The sequence below is a fragment of the Trichosurus vulpecula genome, chromosome 1 (assembly GCF_011100635.1).
Source record: "Trichosurus vulpecula isolate mTriVul1 chromosome 1, mTriVul1.pri, whole genome shotgun sequence".
Lineage (NCBI taxonomy): Eukaryota > Metazoa > Chordata > Mammalia > Diprotodontia > Phalangeridae > Trichosurus > Trichosurus vulpecula.
Window position 1 is genome coordinate 323,501,313 of NC_050573.1, and position 22,724 is coordinate 323,524,036.

Sequence of the window (22,724 nt, forward strand, 5' to 3'; positions counted from 1 at the left end):
TGTCTCTAGTAAATAATACAATATCTTGGATATATCAGGTGCTTAACAATTTTTTAATTGATCTTAATAAAAAGAGTCCAGGCTTCAGAGCACAAGAAACTGAGAAAATGGCAGTACTACTATAAGGAATGAAATGCTTAAGGAAAAATATAATTTGGGAAGAAAAGATGGGTTTGATTCAGTTCAATTCACAAACTATTAACATCAGTTGAGAAGATCCTAAAAGAAGTTCAAAAGGTCATTGACCTCAGATAGTTTACATTTTAATAGAAAATAAGCTTTTGGAATGCAGCGTATTGATGGAAAGTAGGACATTTATATTTTTTCAGTCATTTTTCAGTAATATTTGACTACAACTACATTTGGGGGTTTTCTTGGCAAAGATATTAGAGTAATTTGCGCTTCCTCCAGTTCATTTTACAGATGAGGAAAATAGAGTTAAATGACTTGCCCAGGATCAAATAGCTAGTAAGTATCTGAGGTTAGATTTCACCTCAGTAATGGGAGTCTTCCTAACTGCAGGTGCAGTTCTCTATCCACCATCTATACATGCTTGTATATAGCTGCAATTGCAGGACATGCTGAAGGCAAAATTTTCAATTCCTTTCATCAAAATACATTGAATATATCATTGAGAAACTTCAGGATTCATTATATTTAAGATTGTCTTACATGAATTTTTGATAAAAAAGTTTTCTCTTTCTTTACTTACTCCCATTTTAAAGTAATTCCAAATATGCTCTGAGCCATTTTCTTTTTGATGTTTCACTATGGGTGGAGATATATTCTCTGGGAGTAGCCAGTTTGGTTCCAGTGATTATCTTTGCTGAATGTAGGTGTTCAGATCCAGTTTTGAAATCAATGGACTGGAAGGCTGTTTGCTCATGATGGGAATACAACTTAAGTGCATGGCAATAAACACAGAGGGAAGGTGCTGCTGCAAATGATGGCATAGCCTCTAGCAACAAATGCAGGTCCTTTGAATCAGTGCCCTTGTCCTTGACTTTAAATTTGGATATGCTTCACATCTTCCTGATAAAATACTTGATATTGCACTGTGAAAGAAATAGATGGATGCTTTTCCAGTTTTTTTTTTCCTAGCTAGAAATGACAGAAGAGTCTTAAAAATAAGTTTAAAAAAATAAAATCACAACACAAAGAGGTATTCATATTGTGTGGGTTTGTATACAGATTTTTTTTTTCTTCAAGAGAAAGAAAGTATTGCAAAAATCATCAAGTTCCCTAGAAATGTCAGGACTGTGATATTCCTGTGAAAGCCTCTGTAATTGGGAGAATTTCACCAAACAAAATGTATAAGCAGAGTTAAAATAAAGGTCATCGATTATTATTCACTGGTGGTCAAGAATTGGGAAAGGCAGGTGCCATGGTAGCACGTTGTATGAATTTTCTTAGATTTTTGGAAGAGCATGATAGACACATTGTGCCCCATCACTTGAATAATGAACCCAAAACAGAAAAGGTAAGCTACAAAAATCATTAAAATTGTGGCATTTCATAGTGTAAAATGGAACTCATAATAAAATCTTATATAAAGATTCACTAGAAGCTTTCCATTACAGAAGAGAATAAAATGTGAGGCAAGTGACATCCATCTTCAGCCTTATTCATTGAGATTTGATAATACCATGCCAAAAGTATTTTGTTGCAATAATTTAAAGATGGTCATTGAGTGTGCACCTTCAGGACAAGGTTATAGAAAAATATGAATATATCTTGAGAACATGAGCTTCTTCTTAGGAAGTTGATACACATAAGCAGCAAAATGGCAAATACATTCTTCAAAAGCATGAGAGATAATCACTTCATTAGAAAAAAAATAAAAAGTAGACACAGTTCAATATTATTTTTGTAAGGATGAAGAAGAATAAAAGGAGAGGAGGGGAATAAGGGAGAAAATGGTGAATGAAGATATTAATTTGAGCCAATAATTATGAATTGTAGTTCAATGGGGCTATATTCTACCACATTGGAAAATGTTTATTATCTTCCATTTTCTTTCATTGTGTGACATGTTGTATAGTGAATAGAGCATTTAACTTGGCATCAGGAATACCTGGGTTTGAATCTTGCCTCAAATAGGTGACATCCTCTCTTAGGCTCAATGTCCTCATCTATAATGAGTTCTTTACTCTTGGTTCCATATTAGGAAATTCTATGGACCCAGAGGGAGTAGGATTTCATGACTAAATATGAGACATTTTAAACAATATTCTATTTCTTTTAGTTTTTGGCATTTTGAGTAATTTTTATCTTGGGTTGTGTGTGTGTGTGTTTGTATGTACACATGTATGTGAATGTGTATGTGGATTCCATGATTCCAGCATCAAAGGCAGTTATTTTTGGAAATGTTAACTTGTCTTTTTTCTCAATGTCAAGGCTATCCTATAGCCTGGAGATCTCAGATTCATCTATTTCCATCACCAGCATCTCAGTGTTGTAAAATAAAAAAAAAAAAATGAGTGATGGACTTAGTAAGCTCCACCTCCCTCAGCTGCTTGTTTTTTTTTTTTAACCCTGATGAATGTCAGGTTCAGGGTGTACTTATAATCAAATTATTGAAGATTAGAAGAGAACTGCTTAACATCATCAGGATCTATCCATGATAGATCTGTTCTATGGGTGATAAGAAAAAAAAGTACTCTTCTCCTTTTCTGAGCTAAAGAACATCATGACCCTCCTCATGATAAAATAAGTTATGGCATAAAAAGCAAGGATTGACTCAAACACGGGGAAAGGATGCAGGTAGTTCTAGATCATAACCATGAAGGCAAAGGCAAAGAAGTAGAAGATTATACAGATGATGAGGAAGTCATCTATCAAATGCAGATTCCCTAAATCCTTGTACTTTTCTAAAAGCACCTATTTTGCAAAATCATCCAAAGAATTTTTCAGAAATGATCCATCCAACTTGATTTATACACACACACACACACACACACACACACACACACACATATTACAGATTTATAATCAACAAATATATATATGTATATATATATATACATATACATATATATTAAAAATTTATCATCAGCCTTTCACTTCCCCAACAGCCTGCTCTTATTGCTTCTGTAAATGCAAATAATAATAAAAACAACCCCCAAATCAGTTGTGAAGATCCTATATAAAGAGTTTTGTAAACCTTCAAGTACTAGATAAATATCTGTAGTTGCTACAAGTGAACCAATGGGTGGTATTTCTTTCCTGTTGCTTCTTCTTGTTCACTGTGATGATAACAATATAAACTTTTGTGTTGTCTTTCAAATATCTCTCACCCAGTTGTAGGCTGTGGGAGACAAAGACAGTTGACTTGGCTTGGGGGTTGATTGGTTGATTGTTGTACTTCATTCTCAAAGAGGACCAAAATGACATCACTATGCCAGAGTTAAGTTTCAGTCTGTCTGACTGTGGCTGATCAGACCAATAAGAGCTCAGAATGCTCTACCACAGGTTGGGCACAAATAGTCCATGTGAACATTTGGGGTGCATTCTCTAAATTTATACACCCTGCATTTCCATTGAGCTATTTCAATTCTGCTTTGCTCATAGAGCACAGCACGTTCTTTAATGTGGGCATGCCATTCTAAGCGTTCCTGTGCCAATGTCTCCCATGTCACAGAATTAATTCCAAAGCTCTTAAGAGAGACCTTGAGAGTGTCCTTGTATCATTTCTTTTGACCACCATGTGAACACTTGCCCTTTTTGATTTCTCCATAAAACAGTTTTTTGGGCAAACATAAGTTTTACATTTGAACAATGTGGCCAGTCCATTGGAGGTGTGCTCTCTGAAGCAGAATTTGAACACTAGCCAGTTTAGTTTGAGAAAGGACCTCAGCATCTGGTAATTTATGCTGCCAAGTGATCTTCAGAATCTTCCTAAGACAATTCAAATGGAAGTGATTCATGGTGCTAGTAGACTGTCCAGGTTTCACAGGCATACAACAATAAGGTCAGCACAATGGATCTATAGACCTTCAGTTTGGTAGTCCTTATCTTTGCCACACTTTCCTTTGGAGCCTCCACAAACACTGAGCTAGTTCTGGCAATGTGTCCATCAACCTCATTATCAGTGTGTACATCCTTGGGAAGTACACTACCAAGGTAAGTGAACTTACCCACAGCATTTACAACTTCTCCATTTGCTGTAACCAATCCTTCCACATATGGATGTTGTGGTGGTGCTGGCTGATAGATCAGCATTACTTTCTTGGTGTTAATTGTGAGGCCAAACTTAACACAAGCAGCAGAGAATTGATCTATACTTTTGTTGCATCTCAGCTTCAAAGTCTACACTGAGTGCACAATCATCTGCAAACAGAAAATTATTCACCAACACTCACTCCGCTTTGATCTTGGATTGTAGCCTTTTCAAGTTGAAGAATTTACCATCGGTGTGGTAGCTGGCCTCATCTTGGTCACAACACTCACAAACACCAAGACTGGTTTGATGAAAAAAAAATGATGGAAAATTCAGAAGCTGTTAAATAATAAAACAAGAACTCCACAGGGTTTACCAGCAGGATAGTTCATTCATCTGTAAGATGGCTTGGGAGTAGGGGATTTTCGAATACAGATCCCATTTGTGTAAGAAATCACGGGAAGATAATCCACAACCATGAAAAATGTGAAAAATTATTTGTTACACCTATTGACTTTCCAACCAAAATGCAAAAATAATAGTCTTATGATCACTTTACATGTTTTTTGACTTCCCAGAATTCTCCTTTATATGTTTTTTATATATTTGCTCATTAGAATGTGACTTCCTTGAGGGCAGAGACTATCTTGTTTGCTTTTAGTCATAAGACCAATGCTTAGCTTAGCACAATGTATACTACATAATAAGTACTTGACATTCTCTCTCCCTCTCTCTCTCTCTCTTTCTTTTTCTCCCCTTTCACCAAAGCATGTTTTTTTAAAACCAATTTTCTCCCATATGCAACTGAAAAACATAAAATGGGGAAAAAATACTAAGATTCTCTGCAATCCCAGGAAACCTGTGAATCAGATGTATTGGAGCCTTAACCGTAATTGATTACTAGAACTAATGCAGATTTTTTTTTTTTAGAAAGAAACACACACATCATGATATGGCATCCTGTTAGATGATGTCTCACATAGATTACCAGAAAAGCTAAGGAATCAAGTTAACATGAAAATATGTCCAATAATAGCAGCTATAGTAAAGATTCTATAGTGATTTATTTATGGGGGAGAGATAATGATATCTATGTAGCAAATACCTAAGTATCCATAAGAAAGGAAGAAAAGAGTTAACCAATTGTTTTGTTTATAACACATTTATCACCACTTGTACTACTGTTAATTTGTTATTTTCTTAAGACTAACTTGAGTGATGATTTAAGTATTATAAAGTTGTAACTATTGTGATACCAGTTCATGTCCATTTTGAAATGTATAAAAGAGAGTGTTGCATAAGAAAAGTTTTCAGAAATCCAAACGAAATTCCCATTATTATCTCCCTGTATCTTTACCCCTTAGAAATCCTCAATGATCAACTCAGCTCTTCAGAATGCTGATAGATGTGAATTTGTTGATTTTCACACATTATGAAAATTAATATCTTTTCAAAGATTCTATTACTATGCATCTTTAAATAATCCATCAAAAAGTAGTTTTTATAGAAGTCCAATTATTTTCTGGACCAGTCCATTTTGTTTTGAATGGAGCTACTTGACTATGCCTTTAAACTCAAACCACTCTGGCTTTCATTGAATGGCCAAAAGTAATCCCTAGCCCAAACCTCTATGGAGTATCTGTGTGACACTTTGTGGTGCAATGTATAGAGCAATGGGCTTATAATCAGGAAGACCCATCTTTGTGAGTTCATGATGCAACCTTAGAAAATTACTAGTTATGTGACTCTGGGCAAGTCAATTAAGCCTATTTCCCTCCATTGCCTCATCTGTAAAATGAGCTGGGGAAGCAAAACTGAAAAACCACTCTAGTATCCTTTCCAAGAAAACCCCAAGTAGGGTCACAAAGAGTTTGAAGTGACTCACCAACAACAAGCCTCTATGGCTCATGGTTTAAGTTTTGATGGCTTAGAACTAGTGTAAATAGCAACTGCTTTGGGTTCTGGCCAGAAACTTGGAGGGACCTCCCCTCCCAAACTGACATTTTTATAATAGTAAATTCTTACTTAGCCCTTAGTCACTGAAAGAGCATTGCCTCAAACAAACTGAGGACTGAGAAAGACCTTTATTTAGAAAGTTCAAGGTCACCCACTCTATCCTGAGCTGTCACCTGTCACCTTATGTCTTGCCAAAGAATTTCCATGACACCAGAGGAAAGAGTGAGGCTTGACTTTGCACAGGTCTGTCTCACTTAAATCCAATTCACGTGCAAGTCAAGAAATCACCCTCACAATGTCCTTGGTCCTCTTTGTGAATGAGGTATGAACATCAACAACAATAACATTCAAACAGCAATAGACACTGATACATGACATTTACTGTGGGATCCTCTTTTTAAGAGTCTGGGAAAGAAAGATTTAACTATTTAAATCAATTCTGTTTTATTTGTAGGTACACAGAATGAGTGTGTCTGACCATCTTAGCATACTACTTTGCAAAATACTCTAGTCTAAAGCAATGGCCCTGAAGGTAAGATTTAATAACAGCTGGGAGAAGAAACATGCTGCATAACTCTCCGGGAAGAGACAGTTTAGCACTGCTGTAAGGAAGAGAAATTGGAGTCAAACAGGATTCATATAACTGGATGTGTAGAGATATTCTCTGTACTGATAACTTAAGGGCTGCTTGAAGCCATTTAGTGTAATAATAAGATGCCAGTTATATTTAATTACTCTACTATACCAGCAACTTATTCTATGCTGAAACAAGTAGGGAATAGCCAGAAGCATGGGAAATGGACAAGGTAACATCTACAAGAGTATGATGATGATGATGACTATGATGATACAACCTATCATTTATATGGTGGATGAATAATCAAGAATATTCAAATGGAAGAATAATAAAATAACAGTTATTACTAATGAATATAACATTTAAACTTTGAAGTTTTAACACTTGTTCTATATATATATATATATATATATGTGTGTGTGTGTGTGTGTGTGTGTGTGTGTGTGTGTGTATATTTAATTACCTTTTAGTGGCAGCTAAAATCCTACCTTCTACAAGATACTTTTCTTGAACCTACTTAATGCTAATGTCTTCCTTCTATTGGTTTTCTCCAGTTTTCCTCTATATAGCTTATTTGTACACAGAATATGACCTCCTTGAGAGCAGGAGTTATATTTGTTTGTTCTCCTCCCCTCTCCTTTTTTCTTTGTATTCTTTTGGCATAGTTCAGTACCTGGCACATAGGAGGCACTTACTAAAAGCTTATTGATTGGATTTATAAATAGAAAGTATATTCAAATATTTTATATGATCTAAATATCCAATAATACATTTCTATTTTTAAGGTATGAGTATGAGTATCATGGTTTCACTTTGGTTTTCTTAATTATCCTATACTGAAGCAATTCTAACTTCTATGTTCTATTAAGTTAATAAAGAACAATCTGAATGTAGCTTCCAGAAGAGAACATAGAATACCTGGGTGGCGACAGGAATAATGTTAATATCAAAAGTAATACTCTCTTCTCTGTCAAAAGGGCACACAGCCAGTAAGAGACATGGCCCCCAACAATCTTAGACTGCCATTGCATTCCTCTTCTTGAAGTAATTACTCCCAGATTAGTTGTATGGGTCCTTGTACACAGATGTAGCTTAGGTTAGCTATAACTACTGAAAATTCTTGCCTCTTTCATTAATATTTATGGTGGATTAGATCATGAAGGGTAAAACAGCCAGAATGAATTGGGTTTTCTTGCTTATATTATCAGGGGCACTTGAGGTCTCATGACCAGATTTAGCTCCTTATATGAACCCTACCCCCTTTCCTCTTGAAAATATAAAAATCATTCTATAAGGTGTGTGAGTGTGTGTGTGTGTGTGTGTGTTTGTGTGTGTTTGTGGACATCTATGTACTCAGCTATATAGGTGACCCAGACTCTCAAGACCTTTGTTATTTTGATTAAGGATGCCTTCTTCCTTCACTTAGGAGATTTATTTGTTTCAGGACTCTCAGCTGAATTAGCAAACTTTTCTGAACTTGAACTGAAACCTAGGGCAGATTTATAACAGTGAGATGTAGCAAACAGAGAACTGACCAGGAATACTTGGGCTCTACTTGTGCCCTTAAACATACTGACTACATGTCCTGAGCAAATGATTTTACTTCTCAGTGATATAGATAACCATCTACAACTATAGGTTGAAAACCTGAATTAGTAGAAGGAGTTTCCTCATAGATCTGAGAAGGAATGTAGAGGGGATATGATTTATCTCTCTCATTTTAAAGAAGAGGAAACTGGGCTTAAAGAATTGAAATGATGACTAAGTTCTAAAACTAATAATGGCAAAACACATTTCTTCTATACCTTAGTTGCTAGTCATTCTTCTATAATTTTTCAATTAAGATGTAAACTATCAAGTTAATACTATGTAACTAACCATTCCTAAAACAAAAGAATTGGTAAGATCATTAGTAACCTAGTTGTGTGCTTCATGAAGGATCAGTTAGGGTAATCTGATGAGTAAATCACTATAAACTAGGTTCTTTTACTACTGTTTCATTACATACCATACAGAAAAGCAAAAAAGAAGAGTACAGATACAAGGACATATGAATAAAATCATGCCTATACAAATAGATTTAAAAATATACCATAAGGAGTTCTAGTATTCAGATCGTTCCCAAACCAGTATGCTAGTTGGTGGATAAAGATGTTCAAATGGTGTGTAGGGAGAGGGACGTAAATTTTACCTTCAATGTAAAATATACCATGGGGAAAGCAATATTTTGTTCTCAATTCCCGGAAAGAAAAAGAAAAAAATAACATTATTGTTTGGCCCAAAGCTGCTTTGGATAGTGAAGTATTTTTTAATGGAAAAAAAATCATTCGGTAGCTCATATACAAGCATTTATGCTTAGTATGGGAAAAGATGATAAAAGAGAGACTATATTGCAGGTCCTCTTTTTTTCATTTTGAAGCTCTAAATGAAAGAAACTGATCTTTGGCAGAACTAAAGAATGGATTTGTTTTCAATTAGCTAGAACATAAGTCCTACTAGCTCCAAACGGTCCTTTTTTCTCCTCTTTAATCATTCATTAATGTGTACTTCAGACAGTTTTTATAGTAAGGCTATGCTTATTGTAATGAGTTTTTAAATCATTCAAATTCAAAGTTTGTTAAATGTTTAATTTGTTTAAAAATTTATTGAAATCATTATAAAGTTGTTTTTAAATAAAATTGGAGACAAACAATATGATTAAAATCTCACTGAGTACAATGTGGGTTGAGCAAAGACTAGACATGGAGACAGAAGTCCTGCATGTCATCCAGGTTCCCTGAGTCACTCTTTGACCTTGGAAAAAGTCACATTTTCACTATGTTTCTCAACCTGCTAAATATAAAGAACAATATTTGCTGAATGGTTCAGAGATTTCATTAATTCTCTGAAGAATTAAGAAAAAAAAATGAATGCTCTCTCAGATAACAACCTTGTTATTGTTTTTATCTTATTATTATTATCATCATCATTGTTGTTATTTTTGTTGTTGCTGCTGCTGTTGTTGTTACTGGATTACATTAATTAGACCTTTTCATAAACTAGGTCCCTTTTAGTATGGGTCCACTCAGAAGGCAGTATTTTTAGGGACTCGTAATGTTGCCAAGAAGTTTCCCCAGCAAAACTTCATTATTATAAAAGATTTGGCCACTAGACCCTATAGTTATGATATGCGATTGTAAGATTTCACATAAGATATGAAAATTAAAAACTCAATCTTTCCCTCTACCCCACTCCAAAGAATAGAATAGACAAAAAAAATGAACTTTTGTATTTGTTGTACGCAATTGTTTTAGTCTCTACTTTTAACAACTTGATTAAAACAACTAAGTTAGTTTGGAGGAAGAGGGTGTATGTGTGTGTGTAGGGGGTATCTCAAGATGCTTTTTGAATAAAACAAATTTAGTTACAAGTAAACTTGGAAACTTGCCCAAGTTACTGTCTGACATTATTGTGAGGTGTTAGAGTTAAAACCTGCCTCCAAAGTTCTATAAGGAAAGTGACTATAAATTGGTCTATAAAGTAGAATATCTTTATTGAAATTATTTTTGACTTAATGAGGCTAAGTCTACTTTTGGAAATGTTTAAAGCATTTTATTGTCTACATAATTTGGAAATATCTTGGAAAATGTGTAACATTTTAATACATGCTACACATAAATCCATTCTCTTCTTTTAAAATGTTTGATGGAATCAGTGTTTTAAAATTTAACATACTTAAGATTTTTTCTATAAATTATATTGCTTATTCACATTTTAACCATTCAAAGGATATTGACCCATTTTTAGTATCTTTATTAGCTTTATTGATCCTTATCTGCTACTTCACAACTGATTTAACAATTGAACTAATTAGGAAATTTTAAGAAATGAGTAATCATAATCAAATTTTCTATTAATTTCCTTTCCTTTGCTCTTGTAAGTTGCTTTCAGATCTAGCTATGTAGTAAAAATACCTCAACCTGAATAATGTGTCACCAAAGATTCTGGAAAATAATCATAATGTATTTCCCATTCTACTTGTTGTATTGAGAATCAAAATGGGCACTCTTAGCACTTATTCAACCAAGTGCCCTTGAAGAATTTGGCCTTTGTTTCCTTGATTAAATTAGGAGTCCTTGATTACTTCTTTGCCTCAAGGGAAAGCCTACTTTACATGGGTTTCAGTGACATGTTTGTGACATCAGAGGCTGTTAAACAGCATTTTTATGACTATTTTAGGTCATGTGGGTGAGTCTCACGTGTGACTCACCTTTGAACAAGATATATAAACCCAGAAGTTGTTTTTCCCTTTTTGAGCTCTGAGCCACAACAAGAGTGGTGTGTGACTCTAGGCCAGCCATTGTTATGAGCTCCCCGGCTTTCATGTTGATGCTTTTCTCTAACTGTATGTTGTGATTTTGTCAGACAAATCTGTCTGTTGATATGTGTTTATTTGTTCTGTTTGTATTTGCTCTGAAGCTCAGGGTGCTGGCTTTTCCCCCTGAGTGAATGATATTTGTATGTTGGATTAAAGTAAGATTGTTAACCCCTTAATGTTGCTTTCCTTAGTAGTGCAGATCAAAGAACCTGAGCTTGCAGCATTCTTGTTGTTGGGCTCATATTGGTTTTTCACCCCCACAGCAGCTGCTATCTGAATTGTTGAAACACTTGCACTGCTAATTTGCCAGGTAGACCTTGAAGAACCACATACAACTATATTGTAGTTTTCTGAGGGGTTTCAGGTAAGATTGTGCTGACTGAATATGTGATCGAGGCTCATTCCTGTTAGAATTGTACTTGGGTCAATATTTTTTGTAGTTTAAGTTTTCTGAAGACCAGGGCTAACCTTAAGTAAAATAGTAAAAAAAAATAATATTTAAAAATGATGCTAACTTTTTTTTCCTTATTTAATATTTTATTTTTCCCAATTATATCTAAAAAAACCAATTTTAACATTTTTTAATATTTTGAGTTCTAGTTTCTATCCCTCCTTCTCCTCCCCCCCCCCAAGAAGGCAAGTAAAGTAATCAAACTACATATACAGCCATATGAAAAAAAATTCTCTAAATCACTATTGATAACAGAAATGCAAATTAAAGCAACTGCTTACTTTGTCTGAAAAACGGCCTGTTTATATGCTTTGACAATTTATCAACTGAAGAATGTTTCTTTTTCTACAAATTTGATTTCTTTTTCTATGTGTTTGAGAACTCAAGTCTGGTTCAAAGAAAATTACCATAAGAAAATTTTTCACAATAATGATTACCGACTATGTATTTCTCTCCATCCTATTTCCCCCCTGTTTATCTTACTCTCATTCTCCTTTTATATTGCCCATTATTAAAATTTTTTGCTTCTGACTTTTACCTCCCCCAAACTTCCCTCCCTTCTATCAGTTCTCCTTCACTTATCCCTTTCCCTTCCTATGTTTCTGTATGGTAAGAGAGATTTATACAACCAACTGAGAGTGTATATTATTCCCTATTTGAGCCAATTCCAATGAGAATAAGGTTCATGTGCTCCCCTCCCCACTTTCCCCATTTCCCCCTCCACTGTAAAATCTTTCAGGACACTTTTATGTCAGATAGTTTATCCCATTCTACCTCTCTCTTTCCTTGTTTCTTTTTTGGCTGCTTGCAATATTATCTCCTTCATCTGGGAGGTATGAGATTTGTCTATAATATTCCTGGAACTTTGCATTTTGGAATCTCTTTCAGGAGGTAATTGACAAATTCTTTCTATTTCCATTTTAGTCTCTGGTTCTAGTATATGAGCAGTTTTCCTTGATAATTGCATGAAAGATGATGTCAAGGTCCTTTCTTTGATTATGACTTTCAGGTAGTCAAATAATTCTTAAATTATCTTGCCTGGATCTATTTTCCAGGTCAGTTGTTTATCTAATGCGATATTTCACATTTTCCTCTGTCTTTTTATTCATTTGTTTCATTTGATTGCTTCTTGATATCTCGTAAAGTCCTTAGCTTCCACTTGCCCAATTGTAACTTTCAAGGATTTTTTTTTTTCTTCAGTAAGTTTTGTACCTCCTTTTCTATTTGGCCAATTCTCATTTTTAAGGCGTTCTTTTCTGAGGATAGCTGTGTTTCATTAACCATTTGGCTTGTTCTGTTTTTCACAGTGTTATTTTCTTCAGTATTTTTTGTGCCTCCTTTACCAAGCTGTTGACTCACATTTCATGATGTTCTTACATCACTCTCATTTCTACTCCCAATTTTTACTCTTTCTCTCTCATTTGATTTTTAAAATTCTTTTTGAGCTCTTCCATGGCCTGAGACAAATTAATATTTTTCTTTGAAACTTTAAATGCAATAATTTTGACTTTGTTGCCTTCTGAGTACATTTTTGATCTTCCTCGTTACCATAGTAAGTTTCTACATTCAGCATTTTTTTCCTGTTGTTTGCTCATTTTCCAGCTTATTTCTTCACTTTTAACTGTACGCTAAAGTAGGGCTTTGCTTCCAGGGTGGAGGGTGCACTGTCTCAGCCATCAGTTTTTTTGCAGCTGTTTTCAGAGGTAATTCTAGGGACCTACCTGTAAGTTTTTGGCTCTTCCAAGGTGGTATGATCTAAGGAGAGGTGTGTTTACTATTCTCCTGTACTGTGCACCAGTTTGTGAACAATCACAAGCATTCATTTCAGCCTTGGAACTGTGACCAGGGTCCCTGCTCACCTGTGCCTGCAAGCTCTGCTGTGTTAGTACTCCTCTTCACACTGTGACTAAGATCCAGGACTGTGGCCCAGAGTCAAGTATAGGCAATACAACAAAGTCCTGGCCCTGGTTCAAGCAAAGGGATGCCTGTACATCTCTGACCTGTCACCCAATTCCCTTCTGTCTGTAGCCTGAGAGGTCTGGAAACTGTCACTGCTGCTGCTGATTCAATCACTTGGATGCCTGCTCCTGGTTTGCTGGGGCTAGGTCTTGTGCTAGTGTGGCCTGTCCTGAACTTCACTCTTCTCTCACCCTGGTGCAACAGACCTTTCCTGCTGAGCTTCTAAGTTGTCTTGGTCTGGAAAATTGTTTCACTACCTCTTTTGTGGGTTTTGCTGCTCAAATCATTTACAAACATTTGGAGGAGTTTGTAGAACTCAAGAGTGTCCTTGCCATTACTCAGCCATCTTAGCTGCACCTCCCAGTCTTATCTTTCTTCATAGATGTGTTCCCCCTCTTTGGAGCTTTCTTCTACCCAGTTTCTTGTACTCAAGGTTTTCTTTCTTTCTTTACACCTTGTTCTTATCAAAACTTGCTGAAATTAAAAGCTAACGTTATTCACACCACAGCATAAATTTAAATCAAGTAGTTCTTTCTGCAGATTATTACTGGTGGAAATAGCAACAACCTGCTGGGAAGCCTTATTCCCAGCCATGATGGTAGTATCATTCCCTGCCAAGATCTAGGTCCTCTTTTGCCCCCTGGCAATTCTAACTTTCTGTTTGGAGACTATAAAAAATTCAGAAACTTGTCAGTTCAAAGGAGTGTAGAAATCCAAATTTGATTAATAATGTCTTCCCAATTTCTAGTATTAATAGGGAGCTAATACAAACACATCCCAGTCCTACCTGCCCCAAGTTCATGCCCTCTCTTATTATTGAACCAAGAAGCACCACACCTCTTAGGCTAAAACTCCAGTCACAATTTTCCCAGTCATAACACACTGATGTATAAGCACTACCTCTTTGCAAGGATCTTATTTTCTACACCTGTGCTCACCTTCAGACCACTGTTCTTCATACTCAGGGACCTAAACCATAATACCTTGGTCCTCCTTATTCCGTGTGATTTGTATCACCAATGATCCTCATAAATACCAACATTAGTAATATTTCTATATATCTCTTAGGGAAACCTAGGATAAATTGCCAACTTCAAGAAGCTATATGGTCTGGGTAGCCCTCTACACAAGGTGTTCAGCTACTCTACTACCATTCTCACACTTATAATAATTTGTCTTCTTTTTTATTGTTGGTGTTGTTGAATTGTTTTAGCCAAATCAGACTTGTCATGACCATTTAGGGTTTTCCTGGCAAAAATAATGAAGTGGTTTGTATTTCCTTCTCCAGGTAATTTAACAGATATAGAAACTGAGGCAAACAGTATTTAAGTGACTTGCCCAGTGTCACACAGCTAGCAAGTGTCAGAGGCTAGTTTTGAACTCAGGAAGATGAGTCTTCTAGACTCTAGGCCTGGCACTCTATACTAGCTTCTTCAGTACCTTACTTCTTATTCTGTGACTCATTAATTGTCTAACCCCTTTAAGAGCTATAATGTATAACTCTGAAAGCATGGCTTTAATGATAGGATTTTCAGTCTGGTTGAAAGGAGAAAATATTTTTATAAGATGATTTTTTCAGTGCTCTTCCAATCATAATGTAGTTATCTGTATACTCTGCCATTGTATAATGATTCATTTTTATAGTTTAAATATTTCAGATTTTACAGCTTAAAAATGTTTTCCTCAAATTAACCCTGTGAGGTATTTAGTCAATATATTAGTATTCCATTTTAGAGATGATGAAATTGAAGCTCAGAGAGGTTAATTGATTTATTCATATCCAACCTTGGGCAAACTCACTTCCTTTATCTGAGGCCTCATTTTTATCATCTGTAAAATAAAAGATTTGGATTAGATGACTAAAATTGTAGGTACAATATCCTAACCACTAGTCCTTTGTAAATTGGGCTACTTTTTTATCCTTAAAGTATATTCAGACTACCTTTGAGACTTGACTGGCTTAGACTGCCATAGGCTCATGCTGTTGACATAACTTTTTGTTCATCTAACATGCAGGGAAGGCCTTTTCCTTCCTCTCAGAGAGGGTTATGTTTAGTGGGTAATTCAGGCAAAGGAACTCCACTCAGTTGAATCAACTTGAGATTAAGGTCCTTCCTTGTTGAATATCCTCCTGCTATGGGTAAGTAAATCTTCCATTCTTTACTATGAATGTCATTTTGTTCTGATATCAAATAAACCTAAACCACCAGTATAGTGACCTGACTAGGCCCAGCCCAGAACAACCTCTGAGTTTCATTCTATGTCTAAAACTACAATATTGTGAATCACAACCAGATTTTATTCCAAAACAGAACTCCTTTTTCTGGAAGGTGTGTTTCAAAATTATTCATTTGTACAAGTAAATGTGAATCTATGGATTTTCTCATTGGTCACAGTGAGATTTTGAGACCTCCTTGACTATATCTACCACCAGAAATATTTTGTTCACTACAGTACCCATCTAAAAATACTCTTGCTTAAGAAGGTTGTTGGATTTCTTTTTCAAGTATTATCAACCTCTTGTCCACCTTTTATTTCATTTTGAGAAAAGCAAAAATTATACTGATAACTAAAAACCAAAAACTCTAGAATATGACAGCAATTATAAGAGGAGAAATGCCTCATCATATATTTTCATGTCAGCTTGTTTAAAATATTTTTGGTGAAAATATTAACCATGATCAGAATGACAAATTAGACTTGCCAAAGAGTCCTCAGGATAATTTAGTGAATATTGTTTAAATATATCTAATTTTCAAATCTAATCAACAAGAGTCACTAAACATTTACTAATGTGCCAGGTACCATACTAAAGAGTGGAAATATAAGAAAGGCGAAAACATCGTCATTGCCTTCAAGAAGTTCACTTTCTAATGGAGGAAACCAGGCAAAAAAACTATGTACATAAAAAGTATATACAGTACCATGTAAATAAAAAAAAAATCATCCCAAAGAGAAGGCACTATTAGTGTTTAGCACAGTGCCTGGCACACAGGTGTTTAATAAGTGTTTATTGATAAATTGATTGATTCGGGAGTGTAAGGATTGGGAATGGCCTTTTTTCAGAAGATACGATTTTAACTGATTCTTATAGGTGGCCAATAGGTACAGGGTAGGAGAACACTCCTGGCTTGAGGAACTGCTAGTGAGAAGTCACAGTCAGGAAATAAAGAGCTATGGGGTGTGGGGGAAATAGCAAAAATAACAGTGTTGTTAAATTGTGAAAGAAAAATAAGTGTTGCTAAATTGTAAAAGACATGGGGGGAGGGGGATAAAGTCAAATAAATTTGGAAAGGTAGAGGTCAAGCTACAAAAAGTTTGAAAATTCAAAAAAATGATTTTATTTAGATACTATAGGGATATCATAGGGAGCCACTGGAATTCATTGAGTAGGTAGGACTGGCAGAGTAGATTTGACATTGTCAGAACTATGCTTTAGGAAGATAACTTTGATTGCTTTGTGGAGGATGAATTGGATTGGGGAAATATCAGAAGCAGGGAAACCAATGGGAATTCCATTTCAATAGTGGTATATGACGTAATGAGGGCCTGAATACAAGTGGTGGTTGTGAGAGTGGAGAAAAGGCGATCTACACAAGAAGTGGTCAAGGTAGAAAGAATAAAACTTGACCAGAGACTGGCTATGTAGGGTGAGTGAGGAAACAAGGATGATGTCAAGTTGCTAGCTAGAGTGTCAGAGAGGATACTGGTTCCAAAACAGTAATTGGAAAGTTGGGACGAGGTAAGGTTTGGGAGGAAGGACCATGAATTCTGTTTGGGACATGCTGAGTTTGAGATTTCTATGAGACAGAAATTTTTAATAGGTAGATGGTTATGTGATATCAGGATAGATTTAGGAAGCAAGTACATAGAATTGATAATTGAATCTATGGAGGTGATGAAATCACCATGCAGGACTGTGTTTATAGAGAGATAAAAGGGTCAAAGACAAATCTTTGTGGGATACTCATGGTTAGAGGATGTTACATGTACAAAGATCCAGCAAAGGAGATTGAGGAGTAGTCAAGACAGATAAGAGGAGAACCAAGGGGGCAAAATCATGAAAATGTAGAAAGAGAGAGTATCTAGGAGAAGAGGATGATTGACAATGTGATATTTTAAATTTCTAAAGCAATCAATTTTAACTAAAATAATTCTATTAATTGGAAAAAATGTTGCAAATATTGGACTTATTTTTAGACTATGTCTCAATATAAAATATTTGTGAAAAAGTCAATGTAAAGCAAATTTCTCTCATCATATTTTCTATTGACTTGCATTTTTGAAAGTAAGATTTTTTTATTGAATTTCCCCCAAAATTATTTTAAAAAACCACATTCGAGAAAGTAATAGATATACAGAGCATTTATTAAGCACTTAACAAAGTGCTAGACACTGTGCTATAGATCCTTCTAACATTAAATCAGTCAAATGACAATTATTTTTGAATACTTACTAGGCTGTTTGAATTATTCATGGGGAGGTTATGGAAAAATATGAAAAATAGACCCTTCCCTTAAAGATTTTACATTCTGATTAGGGAAACAAGATAAATTTAAATAAAATGAGAGCAGAAGCAACATGGCACTGTGGCTAAAACTCTGAAAATACTGGGCTCAAATCCCACCTCAGAAACATATTGCTTGCATGAAATCACTTAACTTCTGCGCACACTTCCTTCCCGCCCCACCCCCCAACCCGGTAACTAGTGACAACTGTAAGTTGCAGAAATTTACATTAAAAATGCATAATATTTCCTGAGAGTGAAAGAACTAACATGGTGGGGTGTGTCAGAAAGAAAATAAACATATATCTCACTTGGGAAATTGTAGATAAACTGTACTTTGAAGAGAGTTATAGATTCTGAGAGGTGATTTCAAGACATAGGGTCTGATTACCCATGTAGAAGGAAGTAAGGAAGAAAGAAAAGAGGGAAGGAAGGAAGGAAGGAAGGAAGGAAGGAAGGAAGGAAGGAAGGAAGGAAGGAAGGAAGGAAAGAAGGAAGGAAAAAAGGAAAGAAGGAAGGAAAAAAGGAAGAATGGAGGGAGGAAGTATTAATTAAGTGCTTATTATGTGTCAGGCACTGTACTAAGCACTTTAACAAATATCACCTCAGTTGATTTGATTCTTAGCAACCCTAGTAGATAGGTGCTATTAATATTTCCATTTTACAGTTGAAAAAATTGAGGTAAACAGAGGTTAAATGATGAACCCAGGGTCACACAGCTAGTATCTGAGGCCTCATTTGACCTCAGTTCTTCCTAACTCCAGGTCCAGTGCTCTATCTACAATACAACTTGATTGCCTCAGGACAGGAGATGGGAGAGAATATAATGTTTGATAATGACTAGTAAGTCAGTTTGAATACTCTGGGAATTATGTTGGAAGATATAACATGAGCCAAGATTGGAAAGGTAAACGAAAACCAGATGGAGAAAGGTGTTAAATGTTAGGCTGCTGAATTTATGTTTCATCTGAGAAACAATAGGGAGCCACACAAGATTTCTTGAGCATTAGGTACTTGTGACCCCACTAAGGAAACATAGTCCTTTGTGGTTCCCCTGAAAATAGCTCCTCCTTATTGAAATGGCAAACTGTGTACTTTATGCTACTTGCCTGCAGTTACAGGTCTTCATGCATCCTAAAACTCTCAGGAATCAGCTTTTTAGCTATCTTCACTAGGCCCTTTTGGCACCATCTTGCCCAAATGTTAGAGACTGCTAATTTGCACAAGTTTACCCATCCACTATCCAGTTGTCATACATCAATCCCTTTTAAGAATCTTTCCTTCATCACTTCCTAGGACGCCACTAATCTTGGTGCAGGAAGTTGAAACTATCTCTCTCTTCTCATGAAAAAAGAAGAAAAGAGAAATGTGTGTGTTGTGTATTTGTGTAAATGCACACACACATATATACCCACTTATACATATATACATACATCTACATCTATACATCTATATATACATATGTGTGTATAAATACATATAGTTGATATTGACATAGCATTTTATATACATTTTTCATTCTCACAACAACTTTATGAGACAGGTGATTCAGACTCAGCTCTTCTTGACTCCAAGTCAATCCACTATATCATTTAGCATATCTCTCCTTTGTTTCTTTCTGTTTATGTCTCCATTTCTGTTTCAGGTTTCATTTCTTTCTGTTTCTTTGTGTCTTTATGTCTATCCATATCTTTCTTTCTATGCCTGTGTGTCTCCCCCAACCCCCGTATGTGTGTAACAGTACATGTCATTTCATTGGTATAAGGGAATCGTGATGAGGAAATTCTATTTGTCAATGCGTATCAGTAATGGTGGAGTGACTTACAATGTCAAAGAGACACTGAAAAGTTAAATTGCTTGCCTAGGGTCACAAAGAGAGTATATTTCAAACTTAGGACTTGATCTCATTTCTTCCTCACTCCAAGGCTAGCTTTCTCGGAATATCATGTCAGGTTGCCTTTCTTCTATGATATTGTAATTTGCATGGTTTTTTTTTCACGTATAGTAGCCAAGGGCCTGAATTTTCTTAGGGAACTGGAAATGTAGTGTGATATGCCAAGCCAAAGAGTAAGGCAGTTGTGTGCTTGAGGATATGTTTCTGATAATTGTTATGGTAAATATGCTAGATAATGAATGAAATAAAAAGTATAATTGCCACATTAACTATATAGACACAATAGTTGTTTGGTTTTGGTTTTGTTTGTTTTTATCACTAGTCACAAGGATCAATTTGTTGGAAAAAAAGTTTTTATAACAAAGATAAATAAAATTTGTTTGGATGGAACAAAATACTTCTTATCACTAGATACACAAGGTGAAGCAAACAGAAATGAGTACAATACTTGATTTCAGAGAAACTGGGTTTGAATCCCACATCTGACAATTATAGACATGTCAATTAATCTCTCTAAACCTTAATCTCCTTATCTACACAGTGATAATAATAATACTGGCATTAGCTACCTGAAAGAAGGGTATAGAAAGTGCTTTGTAAACCATAAAGTGCCATTATTAGGTATATTCTATCAGGTCTTTGAATATTACCTTTTAAATAATAAATCTAATTTTCCATCATAGACTATTAATTTTTTTTTTGGCCTCCATAGTAAGGCTGCTAAGTAGGGAATGATTAGGATCAATAGATTGTGGTTTTCACATCACTCATACATAGTTACAGGAAAGTAAGCTGAGTCCATTCATTCATTTTCCCCAAAACAATTATGTGATATTGGAGGTAACACCTAATTTCATAATAACTAGTTAATGCACTGTGTACCCACCAAAAGAACCAGTTGTTTGTCGTCATAGGCACAATGAAGATTTCATCATGATGTAGGCATACTCTGACTTTAAAATAAGGTGAACACAAGAAATGCAATCATCATGATCCCAAAAACCAAATAGAGGCAAGTATCCATTGACAGACACCAAAGGCATTTAATAGGCAGCATTATTCTTAAGTCATAACAAAATCCAGTTGATTAATTTATGAAAAGGACAAAAGGAAATAGCTGCATTAGCAACATCTTGAGACTTTACATCAAGTTAAATTAACTGTAATGATACCTTGTGCCCACAGAGCAGTGAAAATACAACACATGTGTGATTGAATAAATTCAGAGAAGATATTATTGTCATAAACAAAGATTCTTACTTTAAAAGTTAACAAGTTGCATATAAATTCATTACTATTAAAAGCACAGTAAATCCCCCTTATAATAGAATTGAAACCCATGTTATTCACAAAAGTATTTCGTTTCAAACATCTCCATATTTTGACATAAGGCATAGGTGAATTGAGATATCTACAGAGGTACAATATAATAGGGTTCTGCTGTCAGATGTATTGTCTTCACCTGAATTTTAATATACTGATAAATTATCTATTTATTGACTAACTGCTATATTTCAGGCTTTAGGTGAGGTACTGATGCATGCTTTCATGAATGTATATCATCAATGTGGGTACTCTATCTAACTCACCACCTATCCTCATTTTGTGCAGGTTTTGTCCACATCTTCCCGTAAATCTTTCACAGAAGATCCATTGGAAGTCTTTTTCCCACCATTGATATTTTTTGGATCCCATTCTGGCACTCGAGTTCTCCATCTGTTCACTCATTCTCATTTTGTTATCATTCTACTTTGTCATGAATGTCCTTGATATTATATCAGATATCATCTCTCCTCTAATTATTGACCCATATTATTGATCATGCATGTCCTTTATGATATATTTTATATTATTTATCCTTTCAGAATGTTACTAAAACTTCACATAATAGACTAACACACAATTTTTCCATGGCCTTTAGGGTCACTTATAATTTTTATTCTTCTGAGGTTAGAATGTATTGGATTGATAGACATTTAGTATCAGTAGGAGAACAGATGTATTAAAATGTTTGTTTGTTTTTCTGTGAGTGTAAAGTAACTTGTGATCCCTTAAAGCATGGCATAATTTTCCAAATATGAGCCCATCTACTCTCCAGTTAATTCCATGTCCAGCACATTTCCCATCTGTAGTGTTTCTCCAAGTTATACATATACAGAAAGACAATTCAGTAGGCTGCTCATCCAAGTGCCAATATCATTCTGCTGACAGAGAGCCTATTGAAGGGGTACATTAGAGTTCCATACAATCAGCAGAGTGTCATCTTTAAGCATGTTCATCTGGAAAATCTTACCATTGATAGGGAATCTCAGTTCTCCTTGAGCTTTGAGTAGAACATGCTCAATGACACTAAATGCTATCTCTTTTATTCTTTACCTTGTTAAGCCCTATACTGGTAATTGAGAACCAAATGTTTACCTGGAATTACACATATGCTTACCTATGCTCAGCTGTTGATAATCGCTTAGGAATATTTAGTAGCTCGAAGATACTAGTGACAAAGTATATACAGTTGCAAATACTGGCCTCGACTGGGTTTGGAAGGAAATTTGAAAGCCAAAGTGCCTGGGTTGGTATAGGGAAGGAAAGTCTAAGTAAGAAGGATATGGAGAAGGGGATCATGAATGAGAAAAAGAGAAAGAAAACCATGGAAGAGGGGAAAGGAAGGAGAGAATCAACATGAATGAGTACTATTTTTGCATGAGTGAAGATGAGTCAGAGGATTTGGACCTTGTGGTTAGTGACTGAATCTCAATTAGAAGGAATGAGTCTTCATTGTGAAGGGAATGAAAAAAGAATTTATTAAGAACTAAATAAGCACATGACATTATGCTAAGCACTTTATAAATATTATCTCATTTAAT

At 35.3% G+C, this 22,724-nt stretch overlaps 1 pseudogene; it reads right to left on the reverse strand.

Annotated features, from left to right (window-relative positions):
* Positions 1 to 1,673: 1,673 nt before the first annotated feature.
* LOC118837820 lies at positions 1,674 to 21,484 on the reverse strand (annotated as a pseudogene).
* Positions 21,485 to 22,724: the final 1,240 nt, after the last annotated feature.